The sequence below is a fragment of the Lactuca serriola genome, chromosome 5 (assembly GCF_051521515.1).
Source record: "Lactuca serriola cultivar US96UC23 chromosome 5, Lser_US96UC23_V15, whole genome shotgun sequence".
Taxonomy (NCBI): Eukaryota; Viridiplantae; Streptophyta; class Magnoliopsida; order Asterales; family Asteraceae; genus Lactuca; species Lactuca serriola.
The window spans coordinates 20,056,837-20,081,677 of NC_136412.1; the positions used below are offsets into that span (position 1 = coordinate 20,056,837).

At 32.4% G+C, this 24,841-nt stretch overlaps 10 non-coding genes across 10 annotated transcripts; all 10 read right to left on the reverse strand.

Annotated features, from left to right (window-relative positions):
* Positions 1-5,005: 5,005 nt before the first annotated feature.
* On the reverse strand, positions 5,006-5,078 carry TRNAF-AAA (transfer RNA phenylalanine (anticodon AAA)). The gene has a single exon. It is a non-coding gene; the product is annotated as a tRNA-Phe (tRNA).
* A 1,974-nt stretch (positions 5,079-7,052) lies between these two features.
* TRNAF-GAA (transfer RNA phenylalanine (anticodon GAA)) lies at positions 7,053-7,125 on the reverse strand. Its single transcript has one exon. It is a non-coding gene; the product is annotated as a tRNA-Phe (tRNA).
* Positions 7,126-10,115: 2,990 nt separating this feature from the next.
* On the reverse strand, positions 10,116-10,188 carry TRNAF-GAA (transfer RNA phenylalanine (anticodon GAA)). Its single transcript has one exon. It is a non-coding gene; the product is annotated as a tRNA-Phe (tRNA).
* A 2,994-nt stretch (positions 10,189-13,182) lies between these two features.
* Positions 13,183-13,255, reverse strand: TRNAF-GAA (transfer RNA phenylalanine (anticodon GAA)). The gene has a single exon. It is a non-coding gene; the product is annotated as a tRNA-Phe (tRNA).
* A 950-nt stretch (positions 13,256-14,205) lies between these two features.
* TRNAF-GAA (transfer RNA phenylalanine (anticodon GAA)) lies at positions 14,206-14,278 on the reverse strand. Its single transcript has one exon. It is a non-coding gene; the product is annotated as a tRNA-Phe (tRNA).
* A 947-nt stretch (positions 14,279-15,225) lies between these two features.
* On the reverse strand, positions 15,226-15,298 carry TRNAF-GAA (transfer RNA phenylalanine (anticodon GAA)). The gene has a single exon. It is a non-coding gene; the product is annotated as a tRNA-Phe (tRNA).
* A 2,995-nt stretch (positions 15,299-18,293) lies between these two features.
* On the reverse strand, positions 18,294-18,366 carry TRNAF-GAA (transfer RNA phenylalanine (anticodon GAA)). Its single transcript has one exon. It is a non-coding gene; the product is annotated as a tRNA-Phe (tRNA).
* Positions 18,367-22,386: 4,020 nt separating this feature from the next.
* Positions 22,387-22,459, reverse strand: TRNAF-GAA (transfer RNA phenylalanine (anticodon GAA)). Its single transcript has one exon. It is a non-coding gene; the product is annotated as a tRNA-Phe (tRNA).
* A 950-nt stretch (positions 22,460-23,409) lies between these two features.
* TRNAF-GAA (transfer RNA phenylalanine (anticodon GAA)) lies at positions 23,410-23,482 on the reverse strand. Its single transcript has one exon. It is a non-coding gene; the product is annotated as a tRNA-Phe (tRNA).
* A 951-nt stretch (positions 23,483-24,433) lies between these two features.
* On the reverse strand, positions 24,434-24,506 carry TRNAF-GAA (transfer RNA phenylalanine (anticodon GAA)). The gene has a single exon. It is a non-coding gene; the product is annotated as a tRNA-Phe (tRNA).
* Between the last annotated feature and the right edge of the window lie 335 nt (positions 24,507-24,841).

Here is a 24,841-nt window from a genome sequence, read left to right on the forward strand (position 1 = left end):
TACTTAGCCAAGCCCGCTTATAGTTTGTTTGATTTTCATCGGAGATTTTGTTGTTATTTGACTTGTTTAAAGTAAAAATATGAAGAAAACAAAAAAAAAATAAATCATCCCTCATATATAGAACATCCGAGCAACACATAAACTGAGCGTTTAATGAAGAAATACGAGGAGGTTTTATTATTGAAGAAATAAAAATGCGGTGAATGTGGATCGAACTCGTGACCTTCATATCTTCAATCTGACGCTCTCCCAACTGAGCTATCCCCGCTATTGTTCTTTTTGATGCAAAATGAATTATGTAGTTCAGATTTTTTTCCTGCGTTCTTATTTACATAATTGTTCTGATTTGAACCAAAGTCTACATATATTCATTGAACATTTCAATGACCATGAACACTTCAATGATCATTGAATTTTATATTAATTAAATGCCAATGCCATCCAACTATGATCATGTTTAATCTATTTAAAGACAATTACTCATTTCACATTATCCATAAATTCAATTAACCTATACATCATTGTAGATGTTATAACAAGAAATGAATAAGAGGTGCAAGGTGTCAAGCATGAAGGTATACATGTACCTATGTACTAAGTACAAGTTTTTGATTCATGATGATGATAACTAGAGAATGTTCTAATAGATAAGGATATACTATGAAACTTTGAAGAAATATTAGAGGAGTTAAAGTGCAGTATGAAATGTTCAATGCCATGATGCAAGTATATAATATTGATGCTTAAATGGAAAATTTAAGATTTTTACTACATGAAAAAAGATACATTGCATACGTGATTATTGAAAACTCTACCCACCATATCCTTACGAATAGGACTCACTTAAGACCTGCTAAACCAACTTGAAAGGTGACCACAAATTTCAACCTCAGCAGCTAACATATGTTCCATCGATGACTTACCTAACTTGTAAAACGTGTCTTTTCATTATAATTATATTATTTATCCCGACATCATGCTTTCAAAGCTTGTAGTCCTTGTTTATATTTATGTCAGCTTCACTGTTACTTCGCCTAGCCCGCTTGTAGTTTGTTTGTTTCTCATCGGAGATTTTGTTGTTATTTGAGTTGTTTAAAGTAAAAATATGAAGAAAACAAAAAAAATAAATCATCCATAATATATAGAATATCCGAGCAACACACAAAAATGAGCTTTTAATGAAGAAATACGAGGAGGTTTTATTATTGAAGAAATAAAAATGCGGTGAACGTGGATCGAACACGTGACCTTCAGATCTTCAATCTGCCGCTCTCCCAACTGAGCTATCCTCGCTATTGTTCTTTTTGATGCAAAATTAATTATATAGTTCATATTTTTTCGTGCGTTCTTAATTACATAATTGTTCTGATTTGAACCAAAGTCTACATATATTCATTGAACATTTCAATGACCATGAACACTGCAATTTTAACACCGTAAATTTCAAAACAATATTTTGCGTTTTATAAAAACATAATTCATTCATTATTCATAAAAACATCATTGTTTAAAACCCAATTCATAACATATATCAATCCCAAGATCTCAAAACATAAAAATCCCGTGTGTGTACTGATCAAGCTGGCGCCTTTCCGCGATCCTCACTAGTACCTGAAACACAAAACATAAAACACTATAAGCACAAGGCTTTGTGAGTTCCCCAAAATACCACATATAAAACATATAAGCCACTCGAGGCTATAACTCTGTGGGTCCGTGCACCCAAACTCTGTGAACCCTCAGGTTCTAACTCTGTAAACATGCACAGCATAAATCACATAGAATAATGCAGTGCAACACATAACACATATACAGCATACAAACACTGTATCACATAACTCTAGTTATCTACTAAAGGTAAAGTATAGTGAGAAGACTCACCTCAGATATCTCAGTAACTCTCTGACTCGGTAAACTCTGGTCTAGCCCTTGCCTAATCACATGAAATAAATACTCTAATTAATACAACCTTCAGGGCTAGGCTAATCTCTTTCTCTCTATTCTTCCTCTAGGAAGGGTAAAAGACTATCCTACCCTTCCGATGACTCTGAGATCCAAACATTGACTAATCCTAAAAGTCAACGAAGTCAACGGTCAACCTTGACCAAACTCGTCGAGTGCACAACTGTGACTCGGCGAGTCCACACGTGTTCTTCACTCTCCTAGTCCTCATTCGACTCACTGAGTCCACCTCAACTTTGAAAATCGTCACTGATCACAATCTGTGAAATGTCCTAACCCAACTCGCCGAGTCCGGCTCCTGACTCGGCGAGTACCATTGTGTACTCTGTCCTCTAGATTCCCTCTTACTCACCGAGTCGCTTCCCCAACTCAGTGAGTCACCAACTGTGTGATTATCGGGAAAAAACCCTCGTCCAACTCGTCGACTCGGCTATTGGACTCGGCGAGTTCATTCCATGCTCAAGCTGAATTGACCTCTTGAGGTCAGATCCGTTTCTCTAAACCATAGATCCAGCTTCCTAAAGCATTATAATCACGTAAAGCTAACATCTTGGTGCTCATGCAAAGGCTCAAAGGCCTTATTTGAAGATATGGCCTCTAACATGACATCCTAAGCTCATAACCTCCATTAACACCCATAAAGCTCAAGGGAAAAGGGTCTCTGGACCTCTTTGGGTCCAGATCTACAGCACCAACACGAGAAGGGACCAATTACTCCATATAACCATCCTTTAAAGGGGCTAAAAAGCCCTAACTCTAAGAATTACACCATAAACTGAAGAAGGGACGAATGAATACCTCAAAATGAAGTCTCTGAGCCTTGGAATCACTGGATTAGCACCCTCTTCAGCCTCCTCTTGTCTTGGTCCTCTTCTATTTGCAAACACACTAACAAATGATCAAGAAATGACTCATTTCCTCTCACAAACACTCTAGATCACTTAGGGTTTCTCTCTGGGGTCTGGTAGCTGCAAATGACAGCCATAAGGCCCTTCAAATAGGCCCCAAACCCGAGGAATTAGGGTTTCATTAAACAGTGTGGACTCGCCAAGTCCTAGGGGCGACTCGTCGAGTCCAGCCATCCACCCGGATAATGATTCGCGTCTCTACTCGTCGACTCTACGCATCAACTCACCAATTTCTTCCATAAAACTTGAAACTCAACGAATAAATAAAATACCTAAAATTCCGGATGTTACATCAATGGTCATTGAATTTCATATTAATTAAATGCCAGCGCCATCCAACTATGATCATGTTTAATCTATTTAAAGACAATTACTCATTTCACATTATCCAAAAATTCAACTAAACTATACATCATTGTAGATGTTATAACAAGAAATGAATAAGAGGTGCAAGGTGTCAAGCATGAAGCAATAAACATGTATGTACTAAGTACAACTTTTTGATTCATGATGATGATAACTAGAGAATGTTCTAATAGATAAGGAGATACTATGAAACATTGAAGAAGTATTAGAGGAGTTAAAGTGCAGAATGAAATGTTCAATGCCATGATGCAAGTATATAATACTAATGCTTAAATGGAAAATTTAAGATTTTTACTACATGAAAAAAGATACATTGCATACGTGATTATTGAAAACTCTATCCACCATATCCTTACGAATAGGACTCACTTAAGACCTGGTAAACCAACTTGAAAGTTGACCACAAATTTCAACCTCAGCAGCTAACATATGTTCCATCGATGACTTACCTACCTTGTAAAATGTGTCTTTTCATTATAATTATATTATTTATCCCAACATCATGCTTTCAAAGCTTGTAGTCATTGTTTATATTTATGTCAGCTTCACTGTTACTTAGCCAAGCCCGCTTATAGTTTGTTTGATTCTCATCGGAGATTTTGTTGTTTTTTGAACTGTTTAAAGTAAAAATATGAAGAAAACAAAAAAAATAAATCATCCCTAATATATAGAACATCCGAGCAACACACAAAACTGAGCTTTTAATGAAGAAATACGAGGAGGTTTTATTATTGAAGAAATAAAAATGCGGTGAACGTGGATCGAACACGTGACCTTCAGATCTTCAGTCTGACGCTCTCCCAACTGAGCTGTCCGCTATTGTTCTTTTTGATGCAAAATGAATTATATAGTTCAGATTTTTTTCCTGCGTTCTTAATTACATAATTGTTCTAATTTGAACCAAAGTCTACATATATTCATTGAACATTTCAATGACCATGAACACTTCAATGGTCATTGAATTTTATATAAATTAAATGTCGACACCATCCAACTATGATCATGTTTAATCTATTTAAAGACAATTACTCATTTCACATTATCCCAAAATTCAATTAAACTATACATCATTGTAGATGTTATAACTAGAAATGAATAAGAGGTGCAAGGTGTCAAGCATGAAGGTATACATGTACCTATGTACTAAGTACAAGTTTTTGATTCATGATGATGATAACTAGAGAATGTTCTAATAGATAAGGAGATACTATGAAACATTGAAGAAGTGTTAGAGGAGTTAAAGTGCAGAATGAAATGTTCAATGCCATGATGCTAGTATATAATATTTATGCTTAAACGGAAAATTTAAGATTTTTACTACATGAAAAAAGATACATTGCATACGTGATTATTGAAAACTCTACCCACCATATCCTTACGAATAGGACTCACTTAAGACCTGGTAAACCAACTTGAAAGTTGACCACAAATTTCAACCTCAACAGCTAACATATGTTCCATCGATGACTTACCTAACTTGTAAAACCTGTCTTATCATTATAATTATATTATTTATCCCGACATCATACTTTCAAAGCTTGAAGTCCTTTTTTATAGTTAGGTCAGCTTCACTGTTACTTAGCCAAGCCTGCTTATAGTTTGTTTGATTCTCATCGGAGATTTTGTTGTTTTTTGACCTGTTTAAAGTAAAAATATGAAGGAAACAAAAAAAATATATCATCCCTAATATATAGAACATCCGAGCAACACACAAAACTGAGCTTTTAATGAAGAAATACGAGGAGATTTTATTATTGAAGAAATAAAAATGCGGTGAACGTGGATCGAACACGTGACCTTCAGATCTTTAGTCTGACGCTCTCCCAACTGAGCTATCCCCGCTATTGTTCTTTTTGATGCAAAATGAATTATATAGTTCAGATTTTTTTCCTGCGTTCTTAATTACATAATTGTTCTGATTTGAACCAGAGTCTACATATATTCATTGAACATTTCAATGACCATGAACACTTCAATGGTCATTGAATTTTATATTAATTAAATGCCAACGCCATCCAACTATGATCATGTTTAATCTATTTAAAGACAATTACTCATTTCACATTATCCAAAAATTCAATTAACCGATACATCATTGTAGATGTTATAACAAGAAATGAATAAGAGGTGCAAGGTGTCAAGCATGAAGGTATAAATGTACCTATGTACTAAGTACAAGTTTTTGATTCATGATGATGATAACTAGAGAATGTTCTAATAGATAAGGAGATACTATGAAACATTGAAGAAATATTAGAGGAGTTAAAGTGCAGAATGAAATGTTCAATGCCATGATGCAAGTATATAATATTCATGCTTAAATGGAAAATTTAAGATTTTTACTACATGAAAAAAGATACATTGCATACGTGATTATTGAAAACTCTACCCACCATATCCTTACGAATAGGACTCACTTAAGACCTGGTAAACCAACTTGAAAGTTGACCACAAATTTCAACCTCAGCAACTAACATATGTTCCATCGAGGACTTACCTAACTTGTAAAACCTATCTTTTCATTATAATTATATTATTTATCCCGCCATCATGCTTTCAAAGCTTGTAGTCCTTGTTTATATTTATGTCAGCTTCACTGTTATTTAGCCTAGCCCGCTTATAGTTTGTTTGTTTCTCATCGGATATTTTGTTGTTATTTGAGTTGTTTAAAGTAAAAATATGAAGAAAACAAAAAACTAAATCATCCCTAATATATAGAACATCCGAGCAACACACAAAACCGAGCTTTTAATGAAGAAATACGAGGAGGTTGTATTATTGAAGAGATAAAAATGCAGTGAACGTGGATCGAACACGTGACCTTCAGATCTTCAGTCTGACGCTCTCCCAACTGAATTATCCCCGCTATTGTTCTTTTTGACGCAAAATGAATTATATAGTTCAGATTTTTTCCGGCGTTCTTAATTACATAATTGTTCTGATTTGAATGAAAGTCTACATACATTCATTGAACATTTCAATGACCATGAACACTTCAATGGTCATTGAATTTCATATTAATTAAATGACAACGCCATCCAACTATGATCATGTTTAATCTATTTAAAGACAATTACTCATTTCACATTATCCAAAAATTCAATTAAACTATACATCATTGTAGATGTTATAACTAGAAATTAATAAGAGGTGCAAGGTGTCAAGCATGAAGGTATACTTGTACCTATGTACTAAGTACAAGTTTTTGATTCATGATGATGATAACTAGAGAATGTTCTAATAGATAAGGAGATACTATGAAACATTGAAGAAGTATTAGAGGAGTTAAAGTGCAGAATGAAATGTTCAATGCCATGATGCAAGTATATAATATTTATGCTTAAATGGAAAATTTAAGATTTTTACTACATGGAAAAAGATACATTGCATACGTGATTATTGAAAACTCTACCCACCATATGCTTACGAATAGGACTCACTTAAGACCTGGTAAACCAACTTGAAAGTTGACCACAAATTTCAACCTCAGCAACTAACATATGTTCCATCGATGACTTACCTAACTTGTAAAACCTATCTTTTCATTATAATTATATTATTTATCCCGACATCATGCTTTCAAAGCTTGTAGTCCTTGTTTATATTTATGTCAGCTTCACTGTTATTTAGCCTAGCCCGCTTATAGTTTGTTTGTTTCTCATCGGATATGTTGTTGTTATTTGAGTTGTTTAAAGTAAAAATATGAAGAAAACAAAAAACTAAATCATCCCTAATATATAGAAAATCCGAGCAACACACAAAACTGAGCTTTTAATGAAGAAATACGAGGAGGTTGTATTATTGAAGAGAAAAAAATGCGGTGAACGTGGATCGAACACGTGACCTTCAGATCTTCAGTCTGACGCTCTCCCAACTGAGCTATCCCCGCTATTGTTCTTTTTGACGCAAAATGAATTATATAGTTCAGATTTTTTCCTGCGTTCTTAATTACATAATTGTTCTGATTTGAATGAAAGTCTACATACATTCATTGAACATTTCAATGACCATGAACACTTCAATGGTCATTGAATTTCATATTAATTAAATGCCAATGCCATCCAACTATGATCATGTTTAATCTATTTAAAGACAATTACTCATTTCACATTATCCAAAAATTCAATTAACCTATACATCATTGTAGATGTTATAACAAGAAATGAATAAGAGGTGCAAGGTGTCAATCATGAAGGTATAAATGTACCTATGTACTAAATACAAGTTTTTGATTCATGATGATGATAACTAGAGAATGTTCTAATAGATAAGGAGATACTATGAAACATTGAAGAAATATTAGAGGAGTTAAAGTGCAGAATGAAATGTTCAATGCCATGATGCAAGTATATAATATTGATGCTTAAATGGAAAATTTAAGATTTTTACTACATGAAAAAAGATACATTGCATACGTGATTATTGAAAACTCTACCCTCCATATCCTTACGAATAGGACTCACTTAAGACCTGGTAAACCAACTTGAAAGTTGACCACAAATTTCAACCTCAGCAGCTAACATATGTTCCATCGATGACTTACCTAACTCGTAAAACCTGTCTTATCATTATAATTATATTATTTATCCCGACATCATGCTTTCAAAGCTTGAAGTCCTTTTTTATATTTATGTCAGCTGCACTGTTACTTAGCCAAGCCCGCTTATAGTTTGTTTGATTCTCTTCGGAGATTTTGTTGTTATTTGATTTGCTTAAAGTAAAAATATGAAGAAAACAAAAAAATCATCCCAAATATATAGAGCATCCGAGCAACACACAAAACTTAGCTTTTAATGAAGAAATAAGAGGATGTTGTATTATTGTAGAAATAAAAATACGGTGAACGTGGATCGAACACGTGACCTTCAGATCTTCAGTCTGACGCTCTCCCAACTGAGCTATCCCCGTTATTGTTCTTTTTGATGCAAAATGAATTATATAGTTCAGATTTTTTTCCCGGCGTTCTTAATTACTTAATTTTCTTATTTGAACCAAAGTCTACATAAATTCATTGAACATTTCAATGACCATGAACACTTCAATGGTCATTGAATTTTATATTAATTAAATGCCAACGCCATCCAACTATGATCATGTTTAATCTATTTAAAGACAATTACTCATTTCACACTATCCAAAAATTCAATTAACCTATACATCATTGTAGATGTTATAACAAGAAATGAATAAGAGGTGCAAGGTGTCAATCATGAATGTATAAATGTACCTATGTACTAAGTACAAGTTTTTGATTCATGATGATGATAACTAGAGAATGTTCTAATAGATACGGAGATACTATGAAACATTGAAGAAATATTAGAGGAGTTAAAGTGCAGAATGAAATGTTCAATGCCATGATGCAAGTATATAATATTGATGCTTAAATGGAAAATTTAAGATTTTTACTACATGAAAAAAGATACATTGCATACGTGATTATTGAAAACTCTACCCACCATATCCTTACGAATAGGACTCACTTAAGACCTGGTAAACCAACTTGAAAGTTGACCACAAATTTCAACCTCAGCAACTAACATACTTTCCATCGAGGACTTACCTAACTTGTAAAACCTATCTTTTCATTATAATTATATTATTTATCCCGACATCATGCTTTCAATGCTTGTAGTCCTTGTTTATATTTATGTCAGCTTCACTGTTATTTAGCCTAGCCCGCTTATAGTTTGTTTGTTTCTCATCGGATATTTTGTTGTTATTTGAGTTGTTTAAAGTAAAAATATGACGAAAACAAAAAACTAAATCATCCCTAATATATAGAACATCCGAGCAACACACAAAACCGAGCTTTTAATGAAGAAATACGAGGAGGTTGTATTATTGAAGGGATAAAAATGCGGTGAACGTGGATCGAACACGTGACCTTCAGATCTTCAGTCTGACGCTCTACCAACTGAATTATCCCTGCTATTGTTCTTTTTGACGCAAAATGAATTATATAGTTCAGATTTTTTCCTGCGTTCTTAATTACATAATTGTTCTGATTTGAATGAAAGTCTACATACATTCATTGAACATTTCAATGACCATGAACACTTCAATGGTCATTGAATTTCTTATTAATTAAATGACAACGCCATCCAACTATGATTATGTTTAATCTATTTAAAGACAATTACTCATTTCACATTATCCCGAAATTCAATTAAACTATACATCATTGTTGATGTTATAACTAGAAATGAATAAGAGGTGCAAGGTGTCAAGCATGAAGGTATACTTGTACCTATGTACTAAGTACAAGTTTTTGATTCATGATGATGATAACTAGAGAATGTTCTAATAGATAAGGAGATACTATGAAACATTGAAGAAGTATTAGAGGAGTTAAAGTGCAGAATGAAATGTTCAATGCCATGATGCAAGTATATAATATTGATGCTTAAATGGAAAATTTAAGATTTTTACTACATGAAAAAAGATACATTGCATACGTGATTATTGAAAACTCTACCCACCATAGCCTTACGAATAGGACTCACTGAAGACCTGGTAAACCAACTTAAAAGTTGACCACAAATTTCAACCTCAGCAGCTAACATATGTTCCATCGATGACTTACCTAACTTGTAAAACCTGTCTTATCATTATAATTATATTATTTATCCCGACATCATGCTTTCAAAGCTTGAAGTCCTTTTTTATATTTATGTCAGCTGCACTGTTACTTAGCCAAGCCCGCTTATAGTTTGTTTGATTCTCATCGGAGATTTTGTTGTTATTTGACTTGCTTAAAGTAAAAATATGAAGAAAACAAAAAAAGTCATCCCAAATATATAGAACATCCGAGCAACACACAAAACTTAGCTTTTAATGAAGAAATACGAGGAGGTTGTATTATTGAAGAAATAAAAATGCGGTGAACGTGGATCGAACACGTGACCTTCAGATCTTCAGTCTGACGCTCTCCCAACTAAGCTATCCCCGCTATTGTTCTTTTTGATGCAAAATGAATTATATAGTTCAGATTTTTTTCCGACGTTCTTAATTACATAATTTTCTGATTTGAACCAAAGTCTACATAAATTCATTGAACATTTCAATGACCATGAACACTTCAATGGTCATTGAATTTTATATTAATTAAATGCCAACGCCATCCAACTATGATCATGTTTCATCTATTTAAAGACAATTACTCATTTCACATTATCCAAAAATACAATTAACCTATACATCATTGTAGATGTTATAACAAGAAGTGAATAAGAAGTGCAAGGTGTCAATCATTAAGGTATAAATGTACCAATGTACTAAGTACAAGTTTTTGATTCATGATGATGATAACTAGAGAATGTTCTAATAGATAAGGAGATACTATGAAACATGGAAGAAATATTAGAGGAGTTAAAGTGCAGAATGAAATGTTCAATGCCATGATGCAAGTATATAATATTGATGCTTAAATGGAAAATTTAAGATTTTTACTACATGAAAAAAGATACATTGCATACGTGATTATTGAAAACTCTACCCACCATATCCTTACGAATAGGACTCACTTAAGACCTGGTAAACCAACTTGAAAGTTGACCAAAAATTTCAACCTCAGCAACTAACATATGTTCCATCGAGGACTTACCTAACTTGTAAAACCTATCTTTTCATTATAATTATATTATTTATCCCGACATCATGCTTTCAAAGCTTGTAGTCCTTGTTTATATTTATGTCAACTTCACTGTTATTTAGCCTAGCCCGCTTATAATTTGTTTGTTTCTCATCGGATATTTTGTTGTTATTTGAGTTGTTTAAAGTAAAAATATGAAGAAAACAAAAAACTAAATCATCCCTAATATATAGAACATCCGAGCAACACACAAAACCGAGCTTCTAATGAAGAAATACGAGGAGGTTGTATTATTGAAGAGATAAAAATGCGGTGAACGTGGATCGAACACGTGACCTTCAGATCTTCAGTCTGACGCTGTACCAACTGAATTATCCCCGCTATTGTTCTTTTTGACGCAAAATGAATTATATAGTTCAGATTTTTTCCTGCGTTCTTAATTACATAATTGTTCTGATTTGAATGAATGTCTACATACATTCATTGAACATTTCAATGACCATGAACACTTCAATGGTCATTGAATTTCATATTAATTAAATGACAACGCCATCCAACTATGATTATGTTTAATCTATTTAAAGACAATTACTCATTTCACATTATCCAAAAATTCAATTAAACTATACATCATTGTAGATGTTATAACTAGAAATGAATAAGAGGTGCAAGGTGTCAAGCATGAAGGTATACTTGTACCTATGTACTAAGTACAAGTTTTTGATTCATGATGATGATAACTAGAGAATGTTCTAATAGATAAGGAGATACTATGAAACATTGAAGAAGTATTAGAGGAGTTAAAGTGCAGAATGAAATGTTCAATGCCATGATGCAAGTATATAATATTGATGCTTAAATGGAAAATTTAAGATTTTTACTACATCAAAAAAGATACATTGCATACGTGATTATTGAAAACTCTACCCACCATATCCTTACGAATAGGACTCACTTAAGACCTGGTAAACCAACTTGAAAGTTGACCACAAATTTCAACCTCAGCAGCTAACATATGTTCCATCGATGACTTACCTAACTCGTAAAACCTGTCTTATCATTATAATTATATTATTTATCCCGACATCATGCTTTCAAAGCTTGAAGTCCTTTTTTATATTTATGTCAGCTGCACTGTTACTTAGCCAAGCCCGCTTATAGTTTGTTTGATTCTCTTCGGAGATTTTGTTGTTATTTGATTTGCTTAAAGTAAAAATATGAAGAAAACAAAAAAAATCATCCCAAATATATAGAGCATCCGAGCAACACACAAAACTTAGCTTTTAATGAAGAAATAAGAGGATGTTGTATTATTGTAGAAATAAAAATACGGTGAACGTGGATCGAACACGTGACCTTCAGATCTTCAGTCTGACGCTCTCCCAACTGAGCTATCCCCGTTATTGTTCTTTTTGATGCAAAATGAATTATATAGTTCAGATTTTTTTCCCGGCGTTCTTAATTACTTAATTTTCTTATTTGAACCAAAGTCTACATAAATTCATTGAACATTTCAATGACCATGAACACTTCAATGGTCATTGAATTTTATATTAATTAAATGCCAACGCCATCCAACTATGATCATGTTTAATCTATTTAAAGACAATTACTCATTTCACACTATCCAAAAATTCAATTAACCTATACATCATTGTAGATGTTATAACAAGAAATGAATAAGAGGTGCAAGGTGTCAATCATGAATGTATAAATGTACCTATGTACTAAGTACAAGTTTTTGATTCATGATGATGATAACTAGAGAATGTTCTAATAGATACGGAGATACTATGAAACATTGAAGAAATATTAGAGGAGTTAAAGTGCAGAATGAAATGTTCAATGCCATGATGCAAGTATATAATATTGATGCTTAAATGGAAAATTTAAGATTTTTACTACATGAAAAAAGATACATTGCATACGTGATTATTGAAAACTCTACCCACCATATCCTTACGAATAGGACTCACTTAAGACCTGGTAAACCAACTTGAAAGTTGACCACAAATTTCAACCTCAGCAACTAACATACTTTCCATCGAGGACTTACCTAACTTGTAAAACCTATCTTTTCATTATAATTATATTATTTATCCCGACATCATGCTTTCAATGCTTGTAGTCCTTGTTTATATTTATGTCAGCTTCACTGTTATTTAGCCTAGCCCGATTATAGTTTGTTTGTTTCTCATCGGATATTTTGTTGTTATTTGAGTTGTTTAAAGTAAAAATATGAAGAAAACAAAAAACTAAATCATCCCTAATATATAGAACATCCGAGCAACACACAAAACCGAGCTTCTAATGAAGAAATACGAGGAGGTTGTATTATTGAAGAGATAAAAATGCGGTGAACGTGGATCGAACACGTGACCTTCAGATCTTCAGTCTGACGCTCTCCCAACTGAGCTATCCCCGCTATTGTTCTTTTTGACGCAAAATGAATTATATAGTTCAGATTTTTTCCTGCGTTCTTAATTACATAATTGTTCTGATTTGAATGAAAGTCTACATACATTCATTGAACATTTCAATGACCATGAACACTTCAATGGTCATTGAATTTGATATTAATTAAATGCCAACGCCATCCAACTATGATCATGTTTAATCTATTTAATGACAATTACTCATTTCATATTATCCAAAAATTCAATTAACCTATACATCATTGTAGATGTTATAACAAGAAATGAATAAGAGGTGCAAGGTGTCAAGCATGAAGGTATAAATGTACCTATGTACTAAGTACAAGTTTTTGATTCATGATGATGATAACTAGAGAATGTTCTAATAGATAAGGAGATACTATGAAACATTGAAGACATATTAGAGGAGTTAAAGTGCAGAATGAAATGTACAATGCCACGATGCAAGTATATAATATTTATGCTTAAATGGAAAATTTAAGATTTTTACTACATGAAAAAAGATACATTGCATACGTGATTATTGAAAACTCTACCCACCATATGCTTACGAATAGGACTCACTTAAGACCTGGTAAACCAACTTGAAAGTTGACCACAAATTTCAACCTCAGCAACTAACATATGTTCCATCGATGACTTACCTAACTTGTAAAACCTATCTTTTCATTATAGTTATATTATTTATCCCGACATCATGCTTTCAAAGCTTGTAGTCCTTGTTTATATTTATGTCAGCTTCACTGTTATTTAGCCTAGCCCGCTTATAGTTTGTTTGTTTCTCATCGGATATTTTGTTGTTATTTGAGTTGTTTAAAGTAAAAATATGAAGAAAACAAAAAACTAAATAATCCCTAATATATAGAAAATCCGAGCAACACACAAAACAGAGCTTTTAATGAAGAAATACGAGGAAGTTGTATTATTGAAGAGATAAAAATGCGGTGAACGTGGATCGAACACGTGACCTTCAGATCTTCAGTCTGACGCTCTCCCAACTGAGCTATCCCCGCTATTGTTCTTTTTGACGCAAAATGAATTATATAGTTCAGATTTTTTCCTGCGTTCTTAATTACATAATTGTTCTGATTTGAATGAAAGTCTACATACATTCATTGAACATTTCAATGACCATGAACACTTCAATGGTCATTGAATTTGATATTAATTAAATGCCAACGCCATCCAACTATGATCATGTTTAATCTATTTAATGACAATTACTCATTTCATATTATCCAAAAATTCAATTAACCTATACATCATTGTAGATGTTATAACATGAAATGAATAAGAGGTGCAAGGTCTCAATCATGAAGGTATAAACGTACCTATGTACTAAATACAAGTTTTTGATTCATGATGATAATAACAAGAGAATGTTCTAACAGATAAGCAGATACTATGAAACATTGAAGAAATATTAGAGGAGTTAAAGTGTAGAATGAAATGTTCAATGCCATGATGCAAGTATATAATATTGATGCTTAAATGGAAAATTTAAGATTTTTACTACATGAAAAAAGATACATTGCATACGTGATTATTGAAAACTCTACCCACCATATCCTTACGAATAGGACTCACTTAAGACCTGGTAAACCAACTTGAAAGTTGACCACAAATTTCAACCTCAGCAGCTAACATATGTTCCATCGATGACTTACCTAACTTGTAAAACCTGTCTTATCATTATAATTATATTATTTATCCCGACATCATGCTTTCAAAGCTTGAAGTCCTTTTTTATATTTATGTCAGCTGCACTGTTACTTAGCCAAGCCCGCTTATAGTTTGTTTGATTCTCATCGGAGATTTTGTTGTTATTTGACTTGCTTAAAGTAAAAATATGAAGAAAACAAAAGAAATCATCCCAAATATATAGAACATCCGAGCAACACACAAAACTTAGCTTTTAATGAAGAAATACGAGGAGGTTGTATTATTGAAGAAATAAAAATGCGGTGAACGTGGATCGAACACGTGACCTTCAGATCTTCAGTCTGACGCTCTCCCAACTGAGCTATCCCCGCTATTGTTCTTTTTGATGCAAAATGAATTATATAGTTCAGATTTTTTTCCTGTGTTCTTAATTACATAATTGTTCTGATTTGAGCCAAAGTCTACATATATTCATTGAACATTTCAATGACCATGAACACTTCAATGGTCATTGAATTTATATTAATTAAATGCCAACGCCATTCAACTATGATCATGTTTAATCTATTTAAAGACAATTACTCATTTCACATTATCCAAAAATTCAATTAACCTATACATCATTGTAGATGTTATAACAAGAAATGAATAAGAGGTGCAAGGTGTCAAGCATGAAGGTATAAATGTACCTATGTACTAAGTACAAGTTTTTAATTCATGATGATGATAACTAGAGAATGTTCTAACAGATAAGGAGATACTATGAAACATTGAAGAAATATTAGAGGAGTTAAAGTGCAGAATGAAATGTTCAATGCCATGATGCAAGTATATAATATTGATGCTTAAATGGAAAATTTAAGATTTTTACTACATGAAAAAAGATACATTGCATACGTGATTATTGAAAACTCTACCCACCATATCCTTACGAATAGGACTCACTTAAGACCTGGTAAACCAACTTGAAAGTTGACCACAAATTTCAACCTCAGCAACTAACATATGTTCCATCGATGACTTACCTAACTTGTAAAACCTATCTTTTCATTATAATTATATTATTTATCCCGGCATCATGCTTTCAAAGCTTGTAGTCCTTGTTTATATTTATGTCAGCTTCACTGTTATTTAGCCTAGCCCGCTTATAGTTTGTTTGTTTCTCATCGGATATTTTGTTGTTATTTGAGTTGTTTAAAGTAAAAATATGAAGAAAACAAAAAACTAAATCATCCCTAATATATAGAAAATCCGAGCAACACACAAAACTGAGCTTTTAATGAAGAAATACGAGGAGGTTGTATTATTGAAGAGATAAAAATGCGGTGAACGTGGATCTAACACGTGACCTTCAGATCTTCTGTCTGACGCTCTCCCAACTGAGCTATCCCCGCTATTGTTCTTTTTGACGCAAAATGAATTATATAGTTCATATTGTTTCCTGCGTTCTTAATTACATAATTGTTCTGATTTAAACGAAAGTCTACATACATTCATTGAACATTTCAATGACCATGAACACTTCAATGGTCATTGAATTTCATATTAATTAAATGCCAACGCCATCCAACTATGATCATGTTTAATCTAATTAAAGACAATTACTCATTTCACATTATCCAAAAATTCAATTAAACTATACATCATTGTAGATGTTATAACTAGAAATGAATAAGAGGTGCAAGGTGTCAAGCATGAAGGTTTACATGTACCTATGTACTAAGTACAAGTTTTTGATTCATGATGATGATAACTAGAGAATGTTCTAATAGATAAGGAGATACTATGAAACGTTGAAGAAGTATTAGAGGAGTTAAAGTGCATAATGAAATGTTCAATGCCATGATGCAAGTATATAATATTTATGCTTAAATGGAAAATTTAAGATTTTTACTACATGAAAAAAAGATACATTGCATAAGTGCTTATTGAAAACTCTACCCACCATATCCTTACGAATAGCACTCACTTAAGACCTGGTAAACCAACTTGAAAGTTGACCACAAATTGCAACCTCAGCAGCTAACATATGTTCCATCGATGACTTACCTAACTTGTAAAACCAGTCTTATCATTATAATTATATTATTTATCCCGACATCATGCTTTCAAAGCCTGAAGTCCTTTTTTATATTTATGTCAGCTGCACTGTTACTTAGCCAAGCCCGCTTATAGTTTGTTTGATTCTCATCGGAGATTTTGTTGTTATTTGACTTGCTTAAAGTAAAAATATGAAGAAAACAAAAAAAATCATCCCAAATATATAGAACATCCGAGCAACACACAAAACTTAGCTTTTAATGAAGAAATACGAGGAGGTTGTATTATTGAAGAAATAAAAATGCGGTGAACGTGGATCGAACACGTGACCTTCAGATCTTCAGTCTGACGCTCTCCCAACTGAGCTATCCCTGCTATTGTTCTTTTTGATGCAAAATGAATTATATAGTTTAGATTTTTTTCCTGTGTTCTTAATTACATAATTGTTCTGATTTGAACCAAAGTCTACATATATTCATTGAACATTTGAATGACCATGAACACTTCAATGGTCATTGAATTTTATATTAATTAAATGCCAACGCCATTCAACTATGATCATGTTTAATCTATTTAAAGACAATTACTCATTTCACATTATCCAAAAATTCAATTAACCTATACATCATTGTAGATGTTATAACAAGAAATGAATAAGAGGTGCAAGGTGTCAAGCATGAAGGTATAAATGTACCTATGTACTAAGTACAAGTTTTTAATTCATGATGATGATAACTAGAGAATGTTCTAATAGATAAGGAGATACTATGAAACATTGAAGAAATATTAGAGGAGTTAAAGTGCAGAATGAAATGTTCAATGCCATGATGCAAGTATATAATATTGATGCTTAAATGGAAAATTTAAGATTTTTACTACATGAAAAAAGATACATTGCATACGTGATTATTGAAAACTCTACCCACCATATCCTTACGAATAGGACTCACTTAAGACCTGGTAAACCAACTTGAAAGTTGACCACAAATTTCAACCTCAGCAACTAACATATGTTCCATCGATGACTTACCTAACTTGTAAAACCTATCTTTTCATTATAATTATATTATTTATCCCGACATCATGCTTTCAAAGCTTGTAGTCCTTGTTTATATTTCTGTCAGCTTCACTGTTATTTAGCCTAGCCCGCTTATAGTTTGTTTGTTTCTCATCGGATATTTTGTTGTTATTTGAGTTGTTTAAATTAAAAATATGAAGAAAACAAAAAACTAAATCATCACTAATATATAGAACATCCGAGCAACACACAAAACTGAGCTTTTAATGAAGAAATACGAGGAGGTTGTATTATTGAAGAGATAAAAATGCGGTGAACGTGGATCGAACACGTGACCTTCAGATCTTCAGTCTGACGCTCTCCCAACTGAGCTATCCCCGCTATTGTTCTTTTTGACGCAAAATGAATTATATAGTTCAGATTTTTTCCTGCGTTCTTAATTACATAATTGTTCTGATTTGAACGAAAGTCTACATACATTCATTGAACATCTCAATGACCATGAACACTTCAATGGTCATTGAATTTCATATTAATTAAATGCCAACATCATTCAACTATGATCATGTTTAATCTATTTAAAGACAATTACTCATTTCAAATTATCCAAAAATTCAATTAAACTATACATCATTGTAGATGTTATAACTAGAAATGAATAAGAGGTGCAAGGTGTCAAGCATGAAGGTATACATGTACCTATGTACTAAGTACAAGTTTTTGATTCATGATGATGATAACTAGAGAATGTTCTAATAGATAAGGAGATACTATGAAACATTGAAGAAGTATTAGAGGAGTTAAAGTGCATAATGAAATGTTCAATGCCATGATGCAAGTATATAATATTTATGCTTAAATGGAAAATATAAGATTTTTACTACATGAAAAAAGATACATTGCATACGTGCTTATTGAAAACTCTACCCACCATATCCTTACGAATAGGACTCACTTCAGACCTGGTAAACCAACTTGAAAGTTGACCACAAATTTCAACCTCAGCAGCTAAGATATGTTCCATCGATGACTTACCTAACTTGTAAAACCTGTCTTATCATTATAATTATATTATTTATCCCGACATCATGCTTTCAAAGCTTGAAGTCCTTTTTTATATTTATGTCAGCTGCACTGTTACTTAGCCAAGCCCGCTTATAGTTTGTTTGATTCTCATCGGAGATTTTGTTGTTATTTGACTTGGTTAAAGTAAAAATATGAAGAAAACAAAAAAAAATCATCCCAAATATATAGAACATCCGAGCAACACACAAAACTTAGCTTTTAATGAAGAAATACGAGGAGGTTGTATTATTGAAGAAATAAAAATGCGGTGAACGTGGATCTAACACGTGACCTTCAGATCTTCAGTCTGACGCTCTCCTAACTGAGCTATCCCCGCTATTGTTCTTTTTGATGCAAAATGAATTATATAGTTCAGATTTTTTTCCGGTGTTCTTAATTACATAATTGTTCTGATTTGAACCAAAGTCTACAAATATTCATTGAACATTTCAATGACCATGAACACTTCAATGGTCATTGAATTTTATATTAATTAAATGCCAACGCCATCCAACTATGATCATGTTTAATCTATTTAAAGACAATTACTCATTTCACATTATCCAAAAATTCAATTAACCTATACATCATTGTAGGTGTTATAACAAGAAATGAATAAGAGGTGCAAGGTGTCAAGCATGAAGGTATAAATGTACCTATGTACTAAGTACAAGTTTTTGATTCATGATGATGATAACTAGAGAATGTTCTAATAGATAAGGAGATACTATGAAACATTGAAGAGATATTAGAGGAGTTAAAGTGCAGAATGAAATGTTCAATGCCATGATGCAAGTATATAATATTGATGCTTAAATGGAAAATTTAAGATTTTTACTACATGAAAAAAGATACATTGCATACGTGATTATTGAAAACTCTACCCACCATATCCTTACGAATAGGACTCACTTAAGACCTGGTAAACCAACTTGAAAGTTGACCACAAATTTCAACCTCAGCAACTTACATATGTTCCATCGATGACTTACCAAACTTGTAAAACCTATCTTTTCATTATTATTATATTATTTATCCCGACATCATGCTTTCAAAGCTTGTAGTCCTTGTTTATATTTATGTGAGCTTCACTGTTATTTAGCCTAGCCCGCTTATAGTTTGTTTGTTTCTCATCGGATATTTTGTTGTTATTTGAGTTGTTTAAAGTAAAAATATGAAGAAAACAAAAAACTAAATCATCCCTAATATATAGAACATCCGAGCAACACACAAAACTGACCTTTTAATGAAGAAATACGAGGAGGTTGTATTATTGAAGAGATAAAAATGCGGTGAACATGGATCGAACACGTGACCTTGAGATCTTCAGTCTGACGCTCTCCCAACTGAGCTATCCCCGCTATTGTTCTTTTTGACGCAAAATGAATTATATAGTTCAGATTTTTTACTGCGTTCTTAATTACATAATTGTTCTGATTTGAACGAAAGTCTACATACATTCATTGAACATTTCAATGACCATGAACACTTCAATGGTCATTGAATTTCATATTAATTAAATGCCAACATCATCCAACAATGATCATGTTTAATCTATTTAAAGACAATTACTCATTTCACATTATCCAAAATTTCAATTAAACTATACATCATTGTAGATGTTATAACTAGAAATGAATAAGAGGTGCAAGGTGTCAAGCATGAAGGTATACATGTACCTATGTACTAAGTACAAGTTTTTGATTCATGATGATGATAACTAGAGAATGTTCTAATAGATAAGGAGATACTATGAAACATTGAAGAAGTATTAGAGGAGTTAAAGTGCATAATGAAATGTTCAATGCCATGATGCAAGTATATAATATTTATGCTTAAATGGAAAATTTAAGATTTTTACTACATGAAAAAAGATACATTGCATACGTGCTTATTGAAAACTCTACCCACCATATCCTTACGAATAGGACTCACTTCAGACCTGGTAAACCAACTTGAAAGTTGACCACAAATTTCAACCTCAGCAGCTAACATATGTTCCATCGATGACTTACCTAACTTGTAAAACCTGTCTTATCATTATAATTATATTATTTATCCCGACATCATGCTTTCAAAGCTTGAAGTCCTTTTTTATATTTATGTCAGCTGCACTGTTACTTAGCCAAGCCCGCTTATAGTTTGTTTGATTCTCATCGGAGATTTTGTTGTTATTTGACTTGCTTAAAGTAAAAATATGAAGAAAACAAAAAACTAAATCATCCCTAATATATAGAAAATCCGAGCAACACACAAAACTGAGCTTTTAATAAAGAAATACGAGGAAGTTGTATTATTGAAGAGATAAAAATGCGGTGAACGTGGATCGAACACGTGACCTTCAGATCTTCAGTCTGACGCTCTCCCAACTGAGCTATCCCCACTATTGTTCTTTTTGATTTAAAATGAATTATATAGTTCAGATTTTTTTTCCTGTGTTCTTAATTACATAATTTTTCTGATTTGAACCAAAGTCTACATATATTCATTGAACATTTCAATGACCATGAACACTTTAATGGTCGTTGAATTTTATATTAATTAAATGCCAACGCCATCCAACTATGATCATGTTTGATCTATTTAAAGACAATTCCTCATTTCACATTATCCAAAAATTCAATTAACCTATACATCATTGTAGATGTTATAACAAGAAATGAATAAGAGGTGCAAGGTGTCAAGCATGAAGGTATAAATGTACCTATGTACTAAGTACAAGTTTTTGATTCATGATGATGATAACTAGAGAATGTTCTAATAGATAAGGAGATACTATGAAACATTGAAGAAATATTAGAGGAGTTAAAGTGCAGAATGAAATGTTCAATGCCATGATGCAAGTATATAATATCGATGCTTAAATGGAAAATTTAAGATTTTTACTACATGAAAAAAGATACATTGCATACGTGATTATTGAAAACTCTACCCACCATATCCTTACGAATAGGACTCACTTAAGACCTGGTAAACCAACTTGAAAGTTGACCACAAATTTCAACCTCAGCAACTAACATATGTTCCATCGATGACTTACCTAACTTGTAAAACCTATCTTTTCATTATAATTATATTATTTATCCCGACATCATGCTTTCAAAGCTTGTAGTCCTTGTTTATATTTATGTCAGCTTCACTGTTATTTAGCCTAGCCCGCTTATAGTTTGTTTGTTTCTCATCGGATATTTTATTGTTATTTGAGTTGTTTAAAGTAAAAATATGAAGAAAACAAAAAACTAAATCATCCCTAATATATAGAACATCCGAGCAACACACAAAACTGAGCTTTTAATGAAGAAATACGAGGAGGTTGTATTATTGAAGAGATAAAAATGCGGTGAACGTGGATCGAACACGTAACCTTCAGATCTTCAGTCTGACGCTCTCCCAACTGAGCTATCCCCGCTATTGTTCTTTTTGACGCAAAATGAATTATATAGTTCAGATTTTTTCCTGCGTTCTTAATTACATAATTGTTCTGATTTAAACGAAAGTCTACATACATTCATTGAACATTTCAATGACCATGAACACTTCAATGGTCATTGAATTTCATATTAATTAAATGCCAACATCATCCAACTATGATCATGTTTAATCTATTTAAAGACAATTACTCATTTCACATTATCCAAAAATTCAATTAAACTATACATCATTGTAGATGTTATAACTAGAAATGAATAAGAGGTGCAAGGTGTCAAGCATGAAGGTATACATGTACCTATGTACTAAGTACAAGTTTTTGATTCATGATGATGATAACTAGAGAATGTTCTAATAGATAAGGAGATACTATGAAACATTGAAGAAGTATTAGAGGAGTTAAAGTGCATAATGAAATGTTCAATGCCATGATGCAAGTATATAATATTTATGCTTAAATGGAAAATTTAAGATTTTTACTACATGAAAAAAGATACATTGCATACGTGCTTATTGAAAACTCTACCCACCATATCCTTACGAATAGGACTCACTTCAGACCTGGTAAACCAACTTGAAAGTTGACCACAAATTTCAACCTCAGCAGCTAACATACGTTCCATCGATGACTTACGTAACTTGTAAAACCTGTCTTATCATTATAATTATATTATTTATCCCGACATCATGCTTTCAAAGCTTGAAGTCCTTTTTTATATTTATGTCAGCTGCACTGTTACTTAGCCAAGCCCGCTTATAGTTTGTTTGATTCTCATCGGAGATTTTGTTGTTATTTGACTTGCTTAAAGTAAAAATATGAAGAAAACAAAAAACTAAATCATCCCTAATATATAGAAAATCCGAGCAACACACAAAACTGAGCTTTTAATAAAGAAATACGAGGAAGTTGTATTATTGAAGAGATAAAAATGCGGTGAACGTGGATCGAACACGTGACCTTCAGATCTTCAGTCTGACGCTCTCCCAACTGAGCTATCCCCGCTATTGTTCTTTTTGATTTAAAATGAATTATATAGTTCAGATTTTTTTCCTATGTTCATAATTACATAATTTTTCTGATTTGAACCAAAGTCTACATATATTCATTGAACATTTCAATGACCATGAACACTTCAATGGTCGTTGAATTTTATTTTAATTAAATGCCAACGCCATCCAACTATGATCATGTTTAATCTATTTAAAGACAATTCCTCATTTCACATTATCCAAAAATTCAGTTAACCTATACATCATTGTAGATGTTATAACAAGAAATGAATAAGAGGTGCAAGGTGTCAAGCATGAAGGTATAAATGTACCTATGTACTAAGTACAAGTTTTTGATTCATGATGATGATAACTAGAGAATGTTCTAATAGATAAGGAGATACTATGAAACATTGAAGAAATATTAGAGGAGTTAAAGTGCAGAATGAAATGTTCAATGCCATGATGCAAGTATATAATATTGATGCTTAAATGGAAAATTTAAGATTTTTACTACATGAAAAATGATACATTGCATACGTGATTATTGAAAACTCTACCCACCATATCCTTACGAGTAGGAGTCACTTAAGACCTGGTAAACCAACTTGAAAGTTGACCACAAATTTCAACCTCAGCAACTAACATATGTTCCATCGATGACTTACCTAACTTGTAAAACCTATCTTTTCATTATAATTATATTATTTATCCCGACATCATGCTTTCAAAGCTTGTAGTCCTTGTTTATATTTATGTCAGCTTCACTGTTATTTAGCCTAGCCCGCTTATAGTTTGTTTGTTTCTCATCGGATATTTTATTGTTATTTGAGTTGTTTAAAGTAAAAATATGAAGAAAACAAAAAACTAAATCATCCCTAATATATAGAACATCCGAGCAACACACAAAACTGATCTTTTAATGAAGAAATACGAGGAAGTTGTATTATTGAAGAGATAAAAATGCGGTGAACGTGGATCGAACACGTGACCTTCAGATCTTCAGTCTGACGCTCTCCCAACTGAGCTATCCCCGCTATTGTTCTTTTTGACGCAAAATGAATTATATAGTTCAGATTTTTTCCTGCGTTCTTAATTACATAATTGTTCTGATTTGAACGAAAGTCTACATACATTCATTGAACATTTCAATGACCATCAACACTTCAATGGTCATTGAATTTGATATTAATTAAATGCTAACATCATCCAACTATGATCATGTTTAATCTATTTAAAGACAATTACTCATTTCACATTATCCAAAAATTCAATTAAACTATACATCATTGTAGATGTTATAACTAGAAATGAATAAGAGGTGCAAGGTGTCAAGCATGAAGGTATACATGTACCTATGTACTAAGTACAA